This window comes from Coffea eugenioides, unplaced genomic scaffold (assembly GCF_003713205.1).
Source record: "Coffea eugenioides isolate CCC68of unplaced genomic scaffold, Ceug_1.0 ScVebR1_1632;HRSCAF=2515, whole genome shotgun sequence".
Lineage (NCBI taxonomy): Eukaryota > Viridiplantae > Streptophyta > Magnoliopsida > Gentianales > Rubiaceae > Coffea > Coffea eugenioides.
Window position 1 is genome coordinate 1 of NW_020862049.1, and position 18,009 is coordinate 18,009.

Consider the following 18,009-nt stretch of genomic DNA (forward strand, 5'->3'; position numbering starts at 1 on the left):
AAAAAGAGAGGGGTGCATCACGAGGACTTCCCAGGGGGTCACCCATCCTAATACTGCTCACGCCCAAGCACGCTTAACTTCGGAGTTCTGATGGGATACGGTGCATTAGTGCTGGTATGATCGCACCCATAACGTTCCTTTCGCTTTATTCTTTGAAACTACCCCGTCCAGCGAAGCAGTGTGGCTTTTCTGGACCGGAATTCATTTTAAGCGTCAATTGAAGCATTTTCCTCTTATCCTTTTATTTATTTACTTTATATTTTTTTTGTTATTGATTTGCACCCTGTTTTTTTCCATCATCCCGCAACTCTAAATTATCATGAAATCAATCCTTCACGCTTGCGGTGATACATTTGCGTCGACAAATTTGATCGAGCCGTACCGTTCCTGATTTGTCTCGCGCCTTCAGATCCTCCTTCACGCTTCGACAAGAAGCAAAATATTAAGCAATCGTTCCGACGGAGCTAAATTACTACAGGATAAAGAACGAATAGGAAATTTGGATTTCGAAACAAAAAAAAGAGGGGTGCAACAAGAAGAATTCCCAGGGGGTCACCCATCCTAGTACTACTCTCGCCCAAGCATGCTTAACTTCGGAGTTCTGATGGGATCCGGTGCATTAGTGCTGGTATGATCGTACCCGCCATGTTCCTTTCACTTTATTCTTTTAAACTACCCCGTCCTGCGAAGCAGTGTGGCTTTTCTAGACCGAAATTCATTTTAAGCGTCAATTCAAGCATTTTTCTCTTACCCTTTTGTTTATTTGCTTTCATATTTTTTTTTGTTATTGATTTGCACCCTGTTTTTTTCCCTCATCGCGCAACAATAAATTGTCATCAAATCAATCCATCACGCTAGCGCTGATACATTTGCGCCGACAAATTTGAGCGATGATCCGGGCTTTGATCGAGCCGTACCGTTCCTGAATTCTCTCGCGCCTTCAGATCCGCCTTCATCCTTCGAGAAGAAGCAAAATATAAAGCAATCGTTCCGAAGGACCTAAATTACTACAGGATAAAGAACGAATAGAAAATTTGAATTCCGAAGCAAAAAAGAGAGGGGTGCAACAAGAACAATTCCCAAGGGATCACCCATCCTAATACTGCTCACGCCCAAGCACGCTTAACTTCGGAGTTCTGATGGGATACGGTGCATTAGTGCTGGTATGATCTCACCCACAACGTTCCTTTCACTTTATTCTTTTAAACTACCCCGTCCAGCGAAGCAGTGTGGCTTTTCTAGACCGGAATTCATTTTAAGCGTCAATTGAAGCATTTTCCTCTTATCCTTTTATTTATTTACTTTATATTTTTTTTTGTTATTGATTTGCACCCTGTTTTTTTCCATCTTCCCGCAACTCTAAATTATCATGAAATCAATCCTTCACGCTTGCGGTGATACATTTGCGCCGACAAATTTGAGCGACGATCCGGGCTTTGATCGAGCCGTACCGTTCCTGATTTGTCTCGCGCCTTCAGATCCTCCTTCACGCTTTGACAAGAAGCAAAATATTAAGCAATCGTTCCGAAGGACCTAAATTACTACAGGATAAAGAACGAATAGAAAATTTGAATTTCGAAACAAAAAAGAGGGGGGTGCAACAAGAGGAATTCCCAGGGGGTCACCCATCCTAGTACTACTCTCGCCCAAGCATGCTTAACTTCGGAGTTCTGATGGGATCCGGTGCATTAGTGCTGGTATGATCGTACCCGCCATGTTCCTTTCGCTTTATTCTTTTAAACTACCCCGTCCTGCGAAGCAGTGTGGCTTTTCTAGACCGAAATTCATTTTAAGCGTCAATTCAAGCATTTTCCTATTATCCTTTTATTTATTTGCTTTCATATTTTTTTTTGTTATTGATTTGCCCCCCATTTTTTTCCATCATCCCGCAACTCTAAATTATCATGAAATCAATCCTTCACACTTGCGCTGATACATTTGCGCCGACAAATTTGAGCGACGATTCGGGTTTTGATCGAGCCGTACCGTTCCTGATTTGTCTCGCGCCTTCAGATCCGCCTTCATGCTTCGAGAAGAAGCAAAATATAAAGCAATCGTTCCGAAGGACCTAAATTACTACAGGATAAAGAACGAATAGAAATTTTGAATTTCGAAACAAAAAAGAGAGGGGTGCAACAAGAGGAATTCCCAGGGGGTCACCCATCCTAGTACTACTCTCGCCCAAGCATGCTTAACTTCGGAGTTCTGATGGGATCCGGTGCATTAGTGCTGGTATGATCGCACCCGCCATGTTCCTTTCGCATTATTCTTTTAAACTACCCCGTCCAGCGAAGCAGTGTGGCTTTTCCAGACCGGAATTCATTTTAAGCGTCAATTGAAGCATTTTCCTCTTATCCTTTTATTTATTTACTTTATATTTTTTTTTGTTATTGATTTGCACCCTGTTTTTTTCCATCTTCCCGCAACTCTAAATTATCATGAAATCAATCCTTCACGCTTGCGGTGATACATTTGCGCCGACAAATTTGAGCGACGATCCGGGCTTTGATCGAGCCGTACCGTTCCTAATTTGTCTCGCGCCTTCAGATCCTCCTTCACGCTTTGACAAGAAGCAAAATATTAAGCAATCGTTCCGAAGGACCTAAATTACTACAGGATAAAGAACGAATAGAAAATTTGAATTTCGAAACAAAAAAGAGGGGGGTGCAACAAGAGGAATTCCCAGGGGGTCACCCATCCTAGTACTACTCTCGCCCAAGCATGCTTAACTTCGGAGTTCTGATGGGATCCGGTGCATTAGTGCTGGTATGATCGTACCCGCCATGTTCCTTTCGCTTTATTCTTTTAAACTACCCCGTCCTGCGAAGCAGTGTGGCTTTTCTAGACCGAAATTCATTTTAAGCGTCAATTCAAGCATTTTCCTATTATCCTTTTATTTATTTGCTTTCATATTTTTTTTTGTTATTGATTTGCCCCCTGTTTTTTTCCATCATCCCGCAACTCTAAATTATCATGAAATCAATCCTTCACGCTTGCGCTGATACATTTGCGCCGACAAATTTGAGCGACGATCCGGGCTTTGATCGAGCCGTACCGTTCCTGATTTGTCTCGCGCCTTCAGATCCGCCTTCATGCTTCGAGAAGAAGCAAAATATAAGGCAATCGTTCCGAAAGACCTAAATTACTACAGGATAAAGAACGAATAGAAAATTTGAATTTCGAAACAAAAAAGAGAGGGGTGCAACAAGAGGAATTCCCAGGGGGTCACCCATCCTAGTACTACTCTCGCCCAAGCATGCTTAACTTCGGAGTTCTGATGGGATCCGGTGCATTAGTGCTGGTATGATCGCACCCGCCATGTTCCTTTCGCTTTATTCTTTTAAACTACCCCGTCCTGCGAAGCAGTGTGGCTTTTCTAGACCGAAATTCATTTTAAGTGTCAATTGAAGCATTTTCCTATTATCCTTTTATTTATTTGCTTTCATATTTTTTTTGTTATTGATTTGCCCCCTATTTTTTTCCATCATCCCGCAACTCTAAATTATCATGAAATCAATCCTTCACGCTTGCGCTGATACATTTGCGCCGACAAATTTGAGCGACGATCCGGGCTTTGATCGAGCCGTACCGTTCCTGATTTGTCTCGCGCCTTCAGATCCTCCTTCACGCTTCGACAAGAAGCAAAATATTAAGCAATCGTTCCGACGGAGCTAAATTACTACAGGATAAAGAACGAATAGGAAATTTGGATTTCGAAACAAAAAAGAGAGGGGTGCAACACGAGGAATTCCCAGGGGGTCACCCATCCTAAGTACTACTCTCGCCCAAGCACGCTTAACTTCGGAGTTCTGATGGGATCCGGTGCATTAGTGCTGGTATGATCGCACCCGCCATATTCCTTTCGCTTTATTCTTTTAAACTACCCCGTCCTGCGAAGCAGTGTGGCTTTTCTAGACCGAAATTCATTTTAAGCGTCAATTCAAGCATTTTCCTATTATCCTTTTATTTATTTGCTTTCATATTTTTTTTTGTTATTGATTTGCCCCCTGTTTTTTTCCATCATCCCGCAACTCTAAATTATCAAGAAATCAATCCTTCACGCTTGCGCTGATACATTTGCGCCGACAAATTTGAGCGACGATTCGGGCTTTGATCGAGCCGTACCGTTCCTGATTTGTCTCGCGCCTTCAGATCCGCCTTCATGCTTCGAGAAGAAGCAAAATATAAAGCAATCGTTCCGAAGGACCTAAATTACTACAGGATAAAGAACGAATAGAAAATTTGAATTTCGAAACAAAAAAGAGAGGGGTGCAACAAGAGGAATTCCCAGGGGGTCACCCATCCTAGTACTACTCTCGCCCAAGCATGCTTAACTTCGGAGTTCTGATGGGATCCGGTGCATTAGTGCTGGTATGATCGCACCCGCCATGTTCCTTTCGCTTTATTCTTTTAAACTACCCCGTCCTGCGAAGCAGTGTGGCTTTTCTAGACCGAAATTCATTTTAAGTGTCAATTGAAGCATTTTCCTATTATCCTTTTATTTATTTGCTTTCATATTTTTTTTTGTTATTGATTTGCCCCCTATTTTTTTCCATCATCCCGCAACTCTAAATTATCATGAAATCAATCCTTCACGCTTGCGCTGATACATTTGCGCCGACAAATTTGAGCGACGATCCGGGCTTTGATCGAGCCGTACCGTTCCTGATTTGTCTCACGCCTTCAGATCCTCCTTCACGCTTCGACAAGAAGCAAAATATTAAGCAATCGTTCCGACGGAGCTAAATTACTACAGGATATAGAACGAATAGGAAATTTGGATTTCGAAACAAAAAAGAGAGGGGTGCAACACGAGGACTTCCCAGGGGGTCACCAATCCAAGTACTACTCTCGCCCAAACACGCTTAATTTCGAAGTTCTGATGGGATCCGGTGCATTAGTGCTGGTATGATCGCACCCGCCATATTCCTTTCGCTTTATTCTTTTAAACTACCCCGTCCTGCGAAGCAGTGTGGCTTTTCTAGACCGAAATTCATTTTAAGCGTCAATTCAAGCATTTTCCTATTATCCTTTTATTTATTTGCTTTCATATTTTTTTTTGTTATTGATTTGCCCCCTGTTTTTTTCCATCATCCCGCAACTCTAAATTATCATGAAATCAATCCTTCACGCTTGCGCTGATACATTTGCGCCGACAAATTTGAGCGACGATCCGGGCTTTGATCGAGCCGTACCGTTCCTGATTTGTCTCGCGCCTTCAGATCCTCCTTCACGCTTCGACACGAAGCAAAATATTAAGCAATCGTTCCGACGGAGCTAAATTACTACAGGATAAAGAACGAATAGGAAATTTGGATTTCGAAACAAAAAAGAGAGGGGTGCATCACGAGGACTTCCCAGGGGGTCACCCATCCTAATACTGCTTACGCCCAAGCACGCTTAACTTCGGAGTTCTGATGGGATACGGTGCATTAGTGCTGGTATGATCGCACCCATAACGTTCCTTTCGCTTTATTCTTTTAAACTACCCCGTCCAGCGAAGCAGTGTGGCTTTTCTGGACCGGAATTCATTTTAAGCGTCAATTGAAGCATTTTCCTCTTATCCTTTTATTTATTTACTTTATATTTTTTTTGTTATTGATTTGCACCTTGTTTTTTTCCATCATCCCGCAACTCTAAATTATCATGAAATCAATCCTTCACGCTTGCGGTGATACATTTGCGCCGACAAATTTGAGCGACGATCCGGGCTTTGATCGAGCCGTACCGTTCCTGATTTGTCTCGCGCCTTCAGATCCGCCTTCATGCTTCGAGAAGAAGCAAAATATAAAGCAATCGTTCCGAAGGACCTAAATTACTACAGGATAAAGAACGAATAGAAAATTTGAATTTCGAAACAAAAAAGAGAGGGGTGCAACAAGAGGAATTCCCAGGGGGTCACCCATCCTAGTACTACTCTCGCCCAAGCATGCTTAACTTCGGAGTTCTGATGGGATCCGGTGCATTAGTGCTGGTATGATCGCACCCGCCATGTTTCTTTCGCTTTATTCTTTTAAACTACCCCGTCCTGCGAAGCAGTGTGGCTTTTCTAGACCGAAATTCATTTTAAGTGTCAATTGAAGCATTTTCCTATTATCCTTTTATTTATTTGCTTTCATATTTTTTTTTGTTATTGATTTGCCCCCTATTTTTTTCCATCATCCCGCAACTCTAAATTATCATGAAATCAATCCTTCACGCTTGCGCTGATACATTTGCGCCGACAAATTTGAGCGACGATCCGGGCTTTGATCGAGCCGTACCGTTCCTGATTTGTCTCGCGCCTTCAGATCCTCCTTCACGCTTCGACAAGAAGCAAAATATTAAGCAATCGTTCCGACGGAGCTAAATTACTACAGGATAAAGAACGAATAGGAAATTTGGATTTCGAAACAAAAAAGAGAGGGGTGCAACACGAGGACTTCCCAGGGGGTCACCAATCCAAGTACTACTCTCGCCCAAACACGCTTAATTTCGAAGTTCTGATGGGATCCGGTGCATTAGTGCTGGTATGATCGCACCCGCCATATTCCTTTCGCTTTATTCTTTTAAACTACCCCGTCCTGCGAAGCAGTGTGGCTTTTCTAGACCGAAATTCATTTTAAGCGTCAATTCAAGCATTTTCCTTTATCCTTTTATTTATTTGCTTTCATATTTTTTTTGTTATTGATTTGCCCCCTGTTTTTTTCCATCATCCCGCAACTCTAAATTGTCATGAAATCAATCCTTCACGCTTGCGCTGATACATTTGCGCCGACAAATTTGAGCGACGATCCGGGCTTTGATCGAGCCGTACCGTTCCTGATTTGTCTCGCGCCTTCAGATCCTCCTTCACGCTTCGACACGAAGCAAAATATTAAGCAATCGTTCCGACGGAGCTAAATTACTACAGGATAAAGAACGAATAGGAAATTTGAATTTCGAAACAAAAAAGAGAGGGGTGCATCACGAGGACTTCCCAGGGGGTCACCCATCCTAATACTGCTTACGCCCAAGCACGCTTAACTTCGGAGTTCTGATGGGATACGGTGCATTAGTGCTGGTATGATCGCACCCATAACGTTCCTTTCGCTTTATTCTTTTAAACTACCCCGTCCAGCGAAGCAGTGTGGCTTTTCTGGACCGGAATTCATTTTAAGCGTCAATTGAAGCATTTTCCTCTTATCCTTTTATTTATTTACTTTATATTTTTTTTGTTATTGATTTGCACCCTGTTTTTTTCCATCATCCCGCAACTCTAAATTATCATGAAATCAATCCTTCACGCTTGCGGTGATACATTTGCGCCGACAAATTTGAGCGACGATCCGGGCTTTGATCGAGCCGTACCGTTCCTGATTTGTCTCGCGCCTTCAGATCCTCCTTCACGCTTCGACAAGAAGCAAAATATTAAGCAATCGTTCCGACGGAGCTAAATTACTACAGGATAAAGAACGAATAGGAAATTTGGATTTCGAAACAAAAAAAAGAGGGGTGCAACAAGAAGAATTCCCAGGGGGTCACCCATCCTAGTACTACTCTCGCCCAAGCATGCTTAACTTCGGAGTTCTGATGGGATCCGGTGCATTAGTGCTGGTATGATCGTACCCGCCATGTTCCTTTCACTTTATTCTTTTAAACTACCCCGTCCTGCGAAGCAGTGTGGCTTTTCTAGACCGAAATTCATTTTAAGCGTCAATTCAAGCATTTTTCTCTTACCCTTTTGTTTATTTGCTTTCATATTTTTTTTTGTTATTGATTTGCACCCTGTTTTTTTCCCTCATCGCGCAACAATAAATTGTCATCAAATCAATCCATCACGCTAGCGCTGATACATTTGCGCCGACAAATTTGAGCGATGATCCGGGCTTTGATCGAGCCGTACCGTTCCTGAATTCTCTCGCGCCTTCAGATCCGCCTTCATCCTTCGAGAAGAAGCAAAATATAAAGCAATCGTTCCGAAGGACCTAAATTACTACAGGATAAAGAACGAATAGAAAATTTGAATTCCGAAGCAAAAAAGAGAGGGGTGCAACAAGAACAATTCCCAAGGGATCACCCATCCTAATACTGCTCACGCCCAAGCACGCTTAACTTCGGAGTTCTGATGGGATACGGTGCATTAGTGCTGGTATGATCTCACCCACAACGTTCCTTTCACTTTATTCTTTTAAACTACCCCGTCCAGCGAAGCAGTGTGGCTTTTCTAGACCGGAATTCATTTTAAGCGTCAATTGAAGCATTTTCCTCTTATCCTTTTATTTATTTACTTTATATTTTTTTTTGTTATTGATTTGCACCCTGTTTTTTTCCATCTTCCCGCAACTCTAAATTATCATGAAATCAATCCTTCACGCTTGCGGTGATACATTTGCGCCGACAAATTTGAGCGACGATCCGGGCTTTGATCGAGCCGTACCGTTCCTGATTTGTCTCGCGCCTTCAGATCCTCCTTCACGCTTTGACAAGAAGCAAAATATTAAGCAATCGTTCCGAAGGACCTAAATTACTACAGGATAAAGAACGAATAGAAAATTTGAATTTCGAAACAAAAAAGAGGGGGGTGCAACAAGAGGAATTCCCAGGGGGTCACCCATCCTAGTACTACTCTCGCCCAAGCATGCTTAACTTCGGAGTTCTGATGGGATCCGGTGCATTAGTGCTGGTATGATCGTACCCGCCATGTTCCTTTCGCTTTATTCTTTTAAACTACCCCGTCCTGCGAAGCAGTGTGGCTTTTCTAGACCGAAATTCATTTTAAGCGTCAATTCAAGCATTTTCCTATTATCCTTTTATTTATTTGCTTTCATATTTTTTTTTGTTATTGATTTGCCCCCCATTTTTTTCCATCATCCCGCAACTCTAAATTATCATGAAATCAATCCTTCACACTTGCGCTGATACATTTGCGCCGACAAATTTGAGCGACGATTCGGGTTTTGATCGAGCCGTACCGTTCCTGATTTGTCTCGCGCCTTCAGATCCGCCTTCATGCTTCGAGAAGAAGCAAAATATAAAGCAATCGTTCCGAAGGACCTAAATTACTACAGGATAAAGAACGAATAGAAATTTTGAATTTCGAAACAAAAAAGAGAGGGGTGCAACAAGAGGAATTCCAGGGGGTCACCCATCTAGTACTACTCTCGCCCAAAGACATGCTAACTTCGAGAGTTCTGATGGGATACCGGCATGCGTTAGTGCTGTATGCATCGCACCCGCCAATGTTCCTTTCGCATTATTCTTTCTAAACTAACCCCGTCCAGCGAAGGCAAGTTGTGGCTTTCTAACCAGAAATTCATTTTAAGCGTCAATTAGAAGCATATTTCCTCTTATCCTTTTAATTTACCTTCACTTTATTATTTTTTTTTGTTATTGATTTGCACCCTGTTTTTTCCATCTTCCCGCCAAACTCTAAATTATTCATGAAATCAATCCTTCACGCTTGCGGTGATACATTTGCGAACGACAAATTTGAGCGACGATCCGGGCTATTGATCGAGCACGTACCGTTCCTAAATTTGTCTCCGCGCCTTCAGATCCTCCCTTCACGCTTTGACAAGAACAAAATATTAAGCAATTCGTTTCCGGAAGGACCTAAATTACTTACAGGATAAAAACGAATAGAAAATATTTGAATTTCGAAACAAAAAGAGGGGGTGCAACCAAGAGAATTTCCAAGCGTCACCCACATACCTAGTACTACTCTCGCCCAAGCATGCTTAACTTCGGAGTTCTGATGGGATCCGGTGCATTAGTGCTGGTATGATCGCACCCGCCATGTTCCTTTCGCTTTATTCTTTTAAACTACCCCGTCCTGCGAAGCAGTGTGGCTTTTCTAGACCGAAATTCATTTTAAGCGTCAATTCAAGCATTTTCCTATTATCCTTTTATTTATTTGCTTTCATATTTTTTTTTGTTATTGATTTGCCCCCTGTTTTTTTCCATCATCCCGCAACTCTAAATTATCAAGAAATCAATCCTTCACGCTTGCGCTGATACATTTGCGCCGACAAATTTGAGCGACGATTCGGGCTTTGATCGAGCCGTACCGTTCCTGATTTGTCTCGCGCCTTCAGATCCGCCTTCATGCTTCGAGAAGAAGCAAAATATAAAGCAATCGTTCCGAAGGACCTAAATTACTACAGGATAAAGAACGAATAGAAAATTCGAATTTCGAAACAAAAAAGAGAGGGGTGCAACAAGAGGAATTCCCAGGGGGTCACCCATCCTAGTACTACTCTCGCCCAAGCATGCTTAACCTCGGAGTTCTGATGGGATCCGGTGCATTAGTGCTGGTATGATCGCACCCGCCATGTTCCTTTCGCATTATTTTTTAAACTACCCCGTCCTGCGAAGCAGTGTGGCTTTTCTAGACCGAAATTCATTTTAAGCGTCAATTCAAGCATTTTCCTATTATCCTTTTATTTATTTGCTTTCATATATTTTTTTTGTTATTGATTTGCCCCCCATTTTTTTCCATCATCCCGCAACTCTAAATTATCATGAAATCAATCCTTCACGCTTGCGCTGATACATTTGCGCCGACAAATTTGAGCGACGATCCGGGCTTTGATCGAGCCGTGCCATTCCTGATTTGTCTCGCGCCTTCAGATCCGCCTTCATGCTTCGAGAAGAAGCAAAATATAAAGCAATCGTTCCGAAGGACCTAAATTACTACAGGATAAAGAACGAATAGAAAATTTGAATTTCGAAACAAAAAAAAGAGGGGTGCAACAAGAGGAATTCCCAGGGGTCACCCATCCTAGTACTACTCTCGCCCAAGCATGCTTAACTTCGGAGTTCTGATGGGATCCGGTGCATTAGTGCTGGTATGATCGCACCCGCCATGTTCCTTTCGCTTTATTCTTTTAAACTACCCCGTCCTGCGAAGCAGTGTGGCTTTTCTAGACCGAAATTCATTTTAAGCGTCAATTCAAGCATTTTCCTATTATCCTTTTATTTATTTGCTTTCATATTTTTTTTTGTTATTGATTTGCCCCTGTTTTTTTCCATCATCCCGCAACTCTAAATTATCATGAAATCAATCCTTCACGCTTGCGCTGATACATTTGCGCCGACAAATTTGAGCGACGATCCGGGCTTTGATCGAGCCGTACCGTTCCTGATTTGTCTCGCGCCTTCAGATCCGCCTTCACGCTTTGACAAGAAGCAAAATATTAAGCAATCGTTCCGAAGGACCTAAATTACTACAGGATAAAGAACGAATAGAAAATTTGAATTTCGAAACAAAAAAGAGGGGGGTGCAACAAGAGGAATTCCCAGGGGGTCACCCATCCTAGTACTACTCTCGCCCAAGCATGCTTAACTTCGGAGTTCTGATGGGATCCGGTGCATTAGTGCTGGTATGATCGTACCCGCCATGTTCCTTTCGCTTTATTCTTTTAAACTACCCCGTCCTGCGAAGCAGTGTGGCTTTTCTAGACCGAAATTCATTTTAAGCGTCAATTCAAGCATTTTCCTATTATCCTTTTATTTATTTGCTTTCATATTTTTTTTTGTTATTGATTTGCCCCCTGTTTTTTTCCATCATCCCGCAACTCTAAATTATCATGAAATCAATCCTTCACACTTGCGCTGATACATTTGCGCCGACAAATTTGAGCGACGATTCGGGCTTTGATCGAGCCGTACCGTTCCTGATTTGTCTCGCGCCTTCAGATCCGCCTTCATGCTTCGAGAAGAAGCAAAATATAAAGCAATCGTTCCGAAGGACCTAAATTACTACAGGATAAAGAACGAATAGAAATTTTGAATTTCGAAACAAAAAAGAGAGGGGTGCAACAAGAGGAATTCCCAGGGGGTCACCCATCCTAGTACTACTCTCGCCCAAGCATGCTTAACTTCGGAGTTCTGATGGGATCCGGTGCATTAGTGCTGGTATGATCGCACCCGCCATGTTCCTTTCGCATTATTCTTTTAAACTACCCCGTCCAGCGAAGCAGTGTGGCTTTTCTAGACCAGAATTCATTTTAAGCGTCAATTGAAGCATTTTCCTCTTATCCTTTTATTTATTTACTTTATATATTTTTTTGTTATTGATTTGCACCCTGTTTTTTTCCATCTTCCCGCAACTCTAAATTATCATGAAATGAATCCTTCACGCTTGCGGTGATACATTTGCGCCGACAAATTTGAGCGACGATCCGGGCTTTGATCGAGCCGTACCGTTCCTAATTTGTCTCGCGCCTTCAGATCCTCCTTCACGCTTTGACAAGAAGCAAAATATTAAGCAATCGTTCCGAAGGACCTAAATTACTACAGGATAAAGAACGAATAGAAAATTTGAATTTCGAAACAAAAAAGAGGGGGGTGCAACAAGAGGAATTCCCAGGGGGTCACCCATCCTAGTACTACTCTCGCCCAAGCATGCTTAACTTCGGAGTTCTGATGGGATCCGGTGCATTAGTGCTGGTATGATCGTACCCGCCATGTTCCTTTCGCTTTATTCTTTTAAACTACCCCGTCCTGCGAAGCAGTGTGGCTTTTCTAGACCGAAATTCATTTTAAGCGTCAATTCAAGCATTTTCCTATTATCCTTTTATTTATTTGCTTTCATATTTTTTTTTGTTATTGATTTGCCCCCTGTTTTTTTCCATCATCCCGCAACTCTAAATTATCATGAAATCAATCCTTCACACTTGCGCTGATACATTTGCGCCGACAAATTTGAGCGACGATTCGGGCTTTGATCGAGCCGTACCGTTCCTGATTTGTCTCGCGCCTTCAGATCCGCCTTCATGCTTCGAGAAGAAGCAAAATATAAAGCAATCGTTCCGAAGGACCTAAATTACTACAGGATAAAGAACGAATAGAAAATTCGAATTTCGAAACAAAAAAGAGAGGGGTGCAACAAGAGGAATTCCCAGGGGGTCACCCATCCTAGTACTACTCTCGCCCAAGCATGCTTAACCTCGGAGTTCTGATGGGATCCGGTGCATTAGTGCTGGTATGATCGCACCCGCCATGTTCCTTTCGCATTATTTTTTAAACTACCCCGTCCTGCGAAGCAGTGTGGCTTTTCTAGACCGAAATTCATTTTAAGCGTCAATTCAAGCATTTTCCTATTATCCTTTTATTTATTTGCTTTCATATTTTTTTTTTGTTATTGATTTGCCCCCCGTTTTTTTCCATCATCCCGCAACTCTAAATTATCATGAAATCAATCCTTCACGCTTGCGCTGATACATTTGCGCCGACAAATTTGAGCGACGATCCGGGCTTTGATCGAGCCGTGTCGTTCCTGATTTGTCTCGCGCCTTCAGATCCGCCTTCATGCTTCGAGAAGAAGCAAAATATAAAGCAATCGTTCCGAAGGACCTAAATTACTACAGGATAAAGAACGAATAGAAAATTTGAATTTCGAAACAAAAAAAAGAGGGGTGCAACAAGAGGAATTCCCAGGGGTCACCCATCCTAGTACTACTCTCGCCCAAGCATGCTTAACTTCGGAGTTCTGATGGGATCCGGTGCATTAGTGCTGGTATGATCGCACCCGCCATGTTCCTTTCGCTTTATTCTTTTAAACTACCCCGTCCTGCGAAGCAGTGTGGCTTTTCTAGACCGAAATTCATTTTAAGCGTCAATTCAAGCATTTTCCTATTATCCTTTTATTTATTTGCTTTCATATTTTTTTTTGTTATTGATTTGCCCCCTGTTTTTTTCCATCATCCCGCAATTCTAAATTATCATGAAATCAATCCTTCACGCTTGCGGTGATACATTTGCGCCGATAAATTTGAGCGACGATCCGTGCTTTGATCGAGCCGTACCGTTCCTAATTTGTCTCGCGCCTTCAGATCCTCCTTCACGCTTTGACAAGAAGCAAAATATTAAGCAATCGTTCCGAAGGCCTAAATTACTACAGGATAAAGAACGAATAGAAAATTTGAACTTTCCGAACAAAAAAGAGGGGGGGTGCAAACAAGAGGAATTTCCCAGGGGGTCACCCATCCTAGTGAATACTCCTCGCCCAAGGCAATAGCTTAACTTCGGAGTTCTGATGGGATCGGTGGCATTGTGCTGTATGATCCGTACGCGCGGGCCATGTTTCCTTTCGCTTTTAATTCTTTTAAACTCGTCTGCGAAGAGTGTGGCTTTTTCTAGACGAAATTCATTTTAAGCGTCAATTCACGCATTTTCCTATTATTCCTTTTATTTAATTTGCTTTCACACATCATTTTTTTTTGTTTATTGATTTGCCCCCTTGTTTTTTTTCCATCATCCCGCAACTTCTAAATTATCATAAATCAATCCTTCACACTTGCGCTTGATACATTTTGCGCCGACAATTTGAGGCGACGACTTCCCGGGCTTCTGATCGAGCCGTACCGTTCCCTGATTTGTCTCGCGCCTTCAGATCCCGCCTTCAAGCTTCGAGAAGAACGCAAAATATAACAGCAATCGTTTCGAAGGACCTAAATTAGCTACAGGGATAAAGAACGAATAGAAAATTTGAATTTCGAAACAAAAAAGAGAGGGGTGCAACAAGAGGAATTCCCAAGGGGTCACCCATCCTAATACTGCTCACGCCCAAGCACGCTTAACTTCGGAGTTCTGATGGGATACGGTGCATTAGTGCTGGTATGATCGCACCCACAACGTCCAGCGAAGCAGTGTGGCTTTTCTAGACCAGAATTCATTTTAAGCGTCAATTGAAGCATTTTCCTCTTATCCTTTTATTTATTTACTTTATACTTTTTTTGTTATTGATTTGCACCCTATTTTTTTCCATCATCCCGCAACTCTAAATTATCATGAAATCAATCCTTCACGCTTGCGGTGATACATTTGCGCCGACAAATTTGAGCGACGATCCGGGCTTTGATCGAGCAGTACCGTTCCTGATTTGTCTCGCGCCTTCAGATCCTCCTTCACGCTTCGACAAGAAGCAAAATATTAAGCAATCGTCCGGAAGGACCTAAATTACTACAGGATAAAGAACGAAATAGAAAATTTGAATCTTCGAAACACAAAAGAGGGGGGTGGCAACAAGAGGATCCCAGGGGGTCCCCCATCCTAGTATATTTTACTCCGCCAAGCATGCCTTACTCTTCGGAGTTCTGATGGGATCCGGTGCATTAGTGCTGGTATGATCGCACCCGCCATGTTCCTTTCGCATTATTTTTTAAACTACCCCGTCCTGCGAAGCAGTGTGGCTTTTCTAGACCGAAATTCATTTTAAGCGTCAATTCAAGCATTTTCCTATTATCCTTTTATTTATTTGCTTTCATATTTTTTTTTTGTTATTGATTTGCCCCCCGTTTTTTTCCATCATCCCGCAACTCTAAATTATCATGAAATCAATCCTTCACGCTTGCGCTGATACATTTGCGCCGACAAATTTGAGCGACGATCCGGGCTTTGATCGAGCCGTGTCGTTCCTGATTTGTCTCGCGCCTTCAGATCCGCCTTCATGCTTCGAGAAGAAGCAAAATATAAAGCAATCGTTCCGAAGGACCTAAATTACTACAGGATAAAGAACGAATAGAAAATTTGAATTTCGAAACAAAAAAAAGAGGGGTGCAACAAGAGGAATTCCCAGGGGTCACCCATCCTAGTACTACTCTCGCCCAAGCATGCTTAACTTCGGAGTTCTGATGGGATCCGGTGCATTAGTGCTGGTATGATCGCACCCGCCATGTTCCTTTCGCTTTATTCTTTTAAACTACCCCGTCCTGCGAAGCAGTGTGGCTTTTCTAGACCGAAATTCATTTTAAGTGTCAATTGAAGCATTTTCCTATTATCCTTTTATTTATTTGCTTTCATATTTTTTTTGTTATTGATTTGCCCCCTATTTTTTTCCATCATCCCGCAACTCTAAATTATCATGAAATCAATCCTTCACGCTTGCGCTGATACATTTGCGCCGACAAATTTGAGCGACGATCCGGGCTTTGATCGAGCCGTACCGTTCCTGATTTGTCTCGCGCCTTCAGATCCGCCTTCATGCTTCGAGCAGAAGCAAAATATAAAGCAATCGTTCCGAAGGACCTAAATTACTACAGGATAAAGAACGAATAGAAAATTTGAATTTCGAAACAAAAAAGAGAGGGGTGCAACAAGAGGAATTCCCAGGGGGTCACCCATCCTAGTACTACTCTCGCCCAAGCATGCTTAACTTCGGAGTTCTGATGGGATCCGGTGCATTAGTGCTGGTATGATCGCACCCGCCATGTTCCTTTCGCATTATTTTTTAAACTACCCCGTCCTGCGAAGCAGTGTGGCTTTTCTAGACCGAAATTCATTTTAAGCGTCAATTCAAGCATTTTCCTATTATCCTTTTATTTATTTGCTTTCATATTTTTTTTTTGTTATTGATTTGCCCCCCGTTTTTTTCCATCATCCCGCAACTCTAAATTATCATGAAATCAATCCTTCACGCTTGCGCTGATACATTTGCGCCGACAAATTTGAGCGACGATCCGGGCTTTGATCGAGCCGTGTCGTTCCTGATTTGTCTCGCGCCTTCAGATCCGCCTTCATGCTTCGAGAAGAAGCAAAATATAAAGCAATCGTTCCGAAGGACCTAAATTACTACAGGATAAAGAACGAATAGAAAATTTGAATTTCGAAACAAAAAAAAGAGGGGTGCAACAAGAGGAATTCCCAGGGGTCACCCATCCTAGTACTACTCTCGCCCAAGCATGCTTAACTTCGGAGTTCTGATGGGATCCGGTGCATTAGTGCTGGTATGATCGCACCCGCCATGTTCCTTTCGCTTTATTCATTTAAACTACCCCGTCCTGCGAAGCAGCGTGGCTTTTCTAGACCGAAATTCATTTTAAGCGTCAATTCAAGCATTTTTCTCTTATCCTTTTATTTATTTGCTTTCATATTTTTTTTTGTTATTGATTTGCACCCTGTTTTTTTCCCTCATCGCGCAACAATAAATTGTCATGAAATCAATCCATCACGCTAGCGCCGATACATTTGCGCCGACAAATTTGAGCGATGATCCGGGCTTTGATCGAGCCGTACCGTTCCTGAATTCTCTCGCGCCTTCAGATCCGCCTTCATCCTTCGAGAAGAAGCAAAATATAAAGCAATCGTTCCGAAGGACCTAAATTACTACAGGATAAAGAACGAATAGAAAATTTGAATTTCGAAGCAAAAAAGGGAGGGGTGCAACAAGAACAATTCCCAAGGGGTCACCCATCCTAATACTGCTCACGCCCAAGCACGCTTAACTTCGGAGTTCTGATGGGATACGGTGCATTAGTGCTGGTATGATCGCACCCATAACGTTCCTTTCGCTTTATTCTTTGAAACTACCCCGTCCAGCGAAGCAGTGTGGCTTTTCTGGACCGGAATTCATTTTAAGCGTCAATTGAAGCATTTTCCTCTTATCCTTTTATTTATTTACTTTATATTTTTTTTGTTATTGATTTGCACCCTGTTTTTTTCCATCATCCCGCAACTCTAAATTATCATGAAATCAATCCTTCACGCTTGCGGTGATACATTTGCGTCGACAAATTTGATCGAGCCGTACCGTTCCTGATTTGTCTCGCGCCTTCAGATCCTCCTTCACGCTTCGACAAGAAGCAAAATATTAAGCAATCGTTCCGACGGAGCTAAATTACTACAGGATAAAGAACGAATAGGAAATTTGGATTTCGAAACAAAAAAAAGAGGGGTGCAACAAGAAGAATTCCCAGGGGGTCACCCATCCTAGTACTACTCTCGCCCAAGCATGCTTAACTTCGGAGTTCTGATGGGATCCGGTGCATTAGTGCTGGTATGATCGTACCCGCCATGTTCCTTTCACTTTATTCTTTTAAACTACCCCGTCCTGCGAAGCAGTGTGGCTTTTCTAGACCGAAATTCATTTTAAGCGTCAATTCAAGCATTTTTCTCTTACCCTTTTGTTTATTTGCTTTCATATTTTTTTTTGTTATTGATTTGCCCCCTGTTTTTTTCCATCATCCCGCAACTCTAAATTATCATGAAATCAATCCTTCACACTTGCGCTGATACATTTGCGCCGACAAATTTGAGCGACCGATTCGG

General features: G+C 42.4%; 28 non-coding genes and 3 pseudogenes across 28 annotated transcripts; all 31 read right to left on the bottom strand.

Moving 5' to 3' along the window:
• Positions 1 to 9: 9 nt before the first annotated feature.
• LOC113755643 lies at positions 10 to 128 on the bottom strand. The gene has a single exon (XR_003465701.1). It is a non-coding gene; the product is annotated as a 5S ribosomal RNA (ribosomal RNA).
• A 395-nt stretch (positions 129 to 523) lies between these two features.
• On the bottom strand, positions 524 to 642 carry LOC113755644. The gene has a single exon (XR_003465702.1). It is a non-coding gene; the product is annotated as a 5S ribosomal RNA (ribosomal RNA).
• Positions 643 to 1,058: 416 nt separating this feature from the next.
• On the bottom strand, positions 1,059 to 1,177 carry LOC113755655 (annotated as a pseudogene).
• Positions 1,178 to 1,592: 415 nt separating this feature from the next.
• On the bottom strand, positions 1,593 to 1,711 carry LOC113755637. The gene has a single exon (XR_003465695.1). It is a non-coding gene; the product is annotated as a 5S ribosomal RNA (ribosomal RNA).
• A 416-nt stretch (positions 1,712 to 2,127) lies between these two features.
• On the bottom strand, positions 2,128 to 2,246 carry LOC113755639. Its single transcript, XR_003465697.1, has one exon. It is a non-coding gene; the product is annotated as a 5S ribosomal RNA (ribosomal RNA).
• A 415-nt stretch (positions 2,247 to 2,661) lies between these two features.
• Positions 2,662 to 2,780, bottom strand: LOC113755638. Its single transcript, XR_003465696.1, has one exon. It is a non-coding gene; the product is annotated as a 5S ribosomal RNA (ribosomal RNA).
• Positions 2,781 to 3,196: 416 nt separating this feature from the next.
• On the bottom strand, positions 3,197 to 3,315 carry LOC113755651. The gene has a single exon (XR_003465708.1). It is a non-coding gene; the product is annotated as a 5S ribosomal RNA (ribosomal RNA).
• A 415-nt stretch (positions 3,316 to 3,730) lies between these two features.
• Positions 3,731 to 3,850, bottom strand: LOC113755627. Its single transcript, XR_003465686.1, has one exon. It is a non-coding gene; the product is annotated as a 5S ribosomal RNA (ribosomal RNA).
• A 416-nt stretch (positions 3,851 to 4,266) lies between these two features.
• LOC113755658 lies at positions 4,267 to 4,385 on the bottom strand. Its single transcript, XR_003465712.1, has one exon. It is a non-coding gene; the product is annotated as a 5S ribosomal RNA (ribosomal RNA).
• A 416-nt stretch (positions 4,386 to 4,801) lies between these two features.
• On the bottom strand, positions 4,802 to 4,920 carry LOC113755647. Its single transcript, XR_003465705.1, has one exon. It is a non-coding gene; the product is annotated as a 5S ribosomal RNA (ribosomal RNA).
• A 416-nt stretch (positions 4,921 to 5,336) lies between these two features.
• LOC113755652 lies at positions 5,337 to 5,455 on the bottom strand. Its single transcript, XR_003465709.1, has one exon. It is a non-coding gene; the product is annotated as a 5S ribosomal RNA (ribosomal RNA).
• A 414-nt stretch (positions 5,456 to 5,869) lies between these two features.
• LOC113755659 lies at positions 5,870 to 5,988 on the bottom strand. Its single transcript, XR_003465713.1, has one exon. It is a non-coding gene; the product is annotated as a 5S ribosomal RNA (ribosomal RNA).
• A 416-nt stretch (positions 5,989 to 6,404) lies between these two features.
• Positions 6,405 to 6,523, bottom strand: LOC113755649. Its single transcript, XR_003465706.1, has one exon. It is a non-coding gene; the product is annotated as a 5S ribosomal RNA (ribosomal RNA).
• A 414-nt stretch (positions 6,524 to 6,937) lies between these two features.
• Positions 6,938 to 7,056, bottom strand: LOC113755653. Its single transcript, XR_003465710.1, has one exon. It is a non-coding gene; the product is annotated as a 5S ribosomal RNA (ribosomal RNA).
• A 414-nt stretch (positions 7,057 to 7,470) lies between these two features.
• Positions 7,471 to 7,589, bottom strand: LOC113755645. The gene has a single exon (XR_003465703.1). It is a non-coding gene; the product is annotated as a 5S ribosomal RNA (ribosomal RNA).
• A 416-nt stretch (positions 7,590 to 8,005) lies between these two features.
• Positions 8,006 to 8,124, bottom strand: LOC113755656 (annotated as a pseudogene).
• A 415-nt stretch (positions 8,125 to 8,539) lies between these two features.
• Positions 8,540 to 8,658, bottom strand: LOC113755640. Its single transcript, XR_003465698.1, has one exon. It is a non-coding gene; the product is annotated as a 5S ribosomal RNA (ribosomal RNA).
• A 974-nt stretch (positions 8,659 to 9,632) lies between these two features.
• Positions 9,633 to 9,753, bottom strand: LOC113755657 (annotated as a pseudogene).
• Positions 9,754 to 10,169: 416 nt separating this feature from the next.
• On the bottom strand, positions 10,170 to 10,288 carry LOC113755630. The gene has a single exon (XR_003465689.1). It is a non-coding gene; the product is annotated as a 5S ribosomal RNA (ribosomal RNA).
• A 416-nt stretch (positions 10,289 to 10,704) lies between these two features.
• LOC113755633 lies at positions 10,705 to 10,822 on the bottom strand. Its single transcript, XR_003465691.1, has one exon. It is a non-coding gene; the product is annotated as a 5S ribosomal RNA (ribosomal RNA).
• Positions 10,823 to 11,237: 415 nt separating this feature from the next.
• On the bottom strand, positions 11,238 to 11,356 carry LOC113755641. Its single transcript, XR_003465699.1, has one exon. It is a non-coding gene; the product is annotated as a 5S ribosomal RNA (ribosomal RNA).
• Positions 11,357 to 11,772: 416 nt separating this feature from the next.
• LOC113755628 lies at positions 11,773 to 11,891 on the bottom strand. Its single transcript, XR_003465687.1, has one exon. It is a non-coding gene; the product is annotated as a 5S ribosomal RNA (ribosomal RNA).
• Positions 11,892 to 12,306: 415 nt separating this feature from the next.
• LOC113755642 lies at positions 12,307 to 12,425 on the bottom strand. Its single transcript, XR_003465700.1, has one exon. It is a non-coding gene; the product is annotated as a 5S ribosomal RNA (ribosomal RNA).
• Positions 12,426 to 12,841: 416 nt separating this feature from the next.
• On the bottom strand, positions 12,842 to 12,960 carry LOC113755631. Its single transcript, XR_003465690.1, has one exon. It is a non-coding gene; the product is annotated as a 5S ribosomal RNA (ribosomal RNA).
• A 416-nt stretch (positions 12,961 to 13,376) lies between these two features.
• On the bottom strand, positions 13,377 to 13,494 carry LOC113755634. The gene has a single exon (XR_003465692.1). It is a non-coding gene; the product is annotated as a 5S ribosomal RNA (ribosomal RNA).
• Positions 13,495 to 14,475: 981 nt separating this feature from the next.
• On the bottom strand, positions 14,476 to 14,594 carry LOC113755650. Its single transcript, XR_003465707.1, has one exon. It is a non-coding gene; the product is annotated as a 5S ribosomal RNA (ribosomal RNA).
• A 922-nt stretch (positions 14,595 to 15,516) lies between these two features.
• Positions 15,517 to 15,634, bottom strand: LOC113755635. Its single transcript, XR_003465693.1, has one exon. It is a non-coding gene; the product is annotated as a 5S ribosomal RNA (ribosomal RNA).
• A 415-nt stretch (positions 15,635 to 16,049) lies between these two features.
• LOC113755629 lies at positions 16,050 to 16,168 on the bottom strand. Its single transcript, XR_003465688.1, has one exon. It is a non-coding gene; the product is annotated as a 5S ribosomal RNA (ribosomal RNA).
• Positions 16,169 to 16,584: 416 nt separating this feature from the next.
• Positions 16,585 to 16,702, bottom strand: LOC113755636. Its single transcript, XR_003465694.1, has one exon. It is a non-coding gene; the product is annotated as a 5S ribosomal RNA (ribosomal RNA).
• A 416-nt stretch (positions 16,703 to 17,118) lies between these two features.
• LOC113755654 lies at positions 17,119 to 17,237 on the bottom strand. Its single transcript, XR_003465711.1, has one exon. It is a non-coding gene; the product is annotated as a 5S ribosomal RNA (ribosomal RNA).
• A 395-nt stretch (positions 17,238 to 17,632) lies between these two features.
• LOC113755646 lies at positions 17,633 to 17,751 on the bottom strand. The gene has a single exon (XR_003465704.1). It is a non-coding gene; the product is annotated as a 5S ribosomal RNA (ribosomal RNA).
• Positions 17,752 to 18,009: the final 258 nt, after the last annotated feature.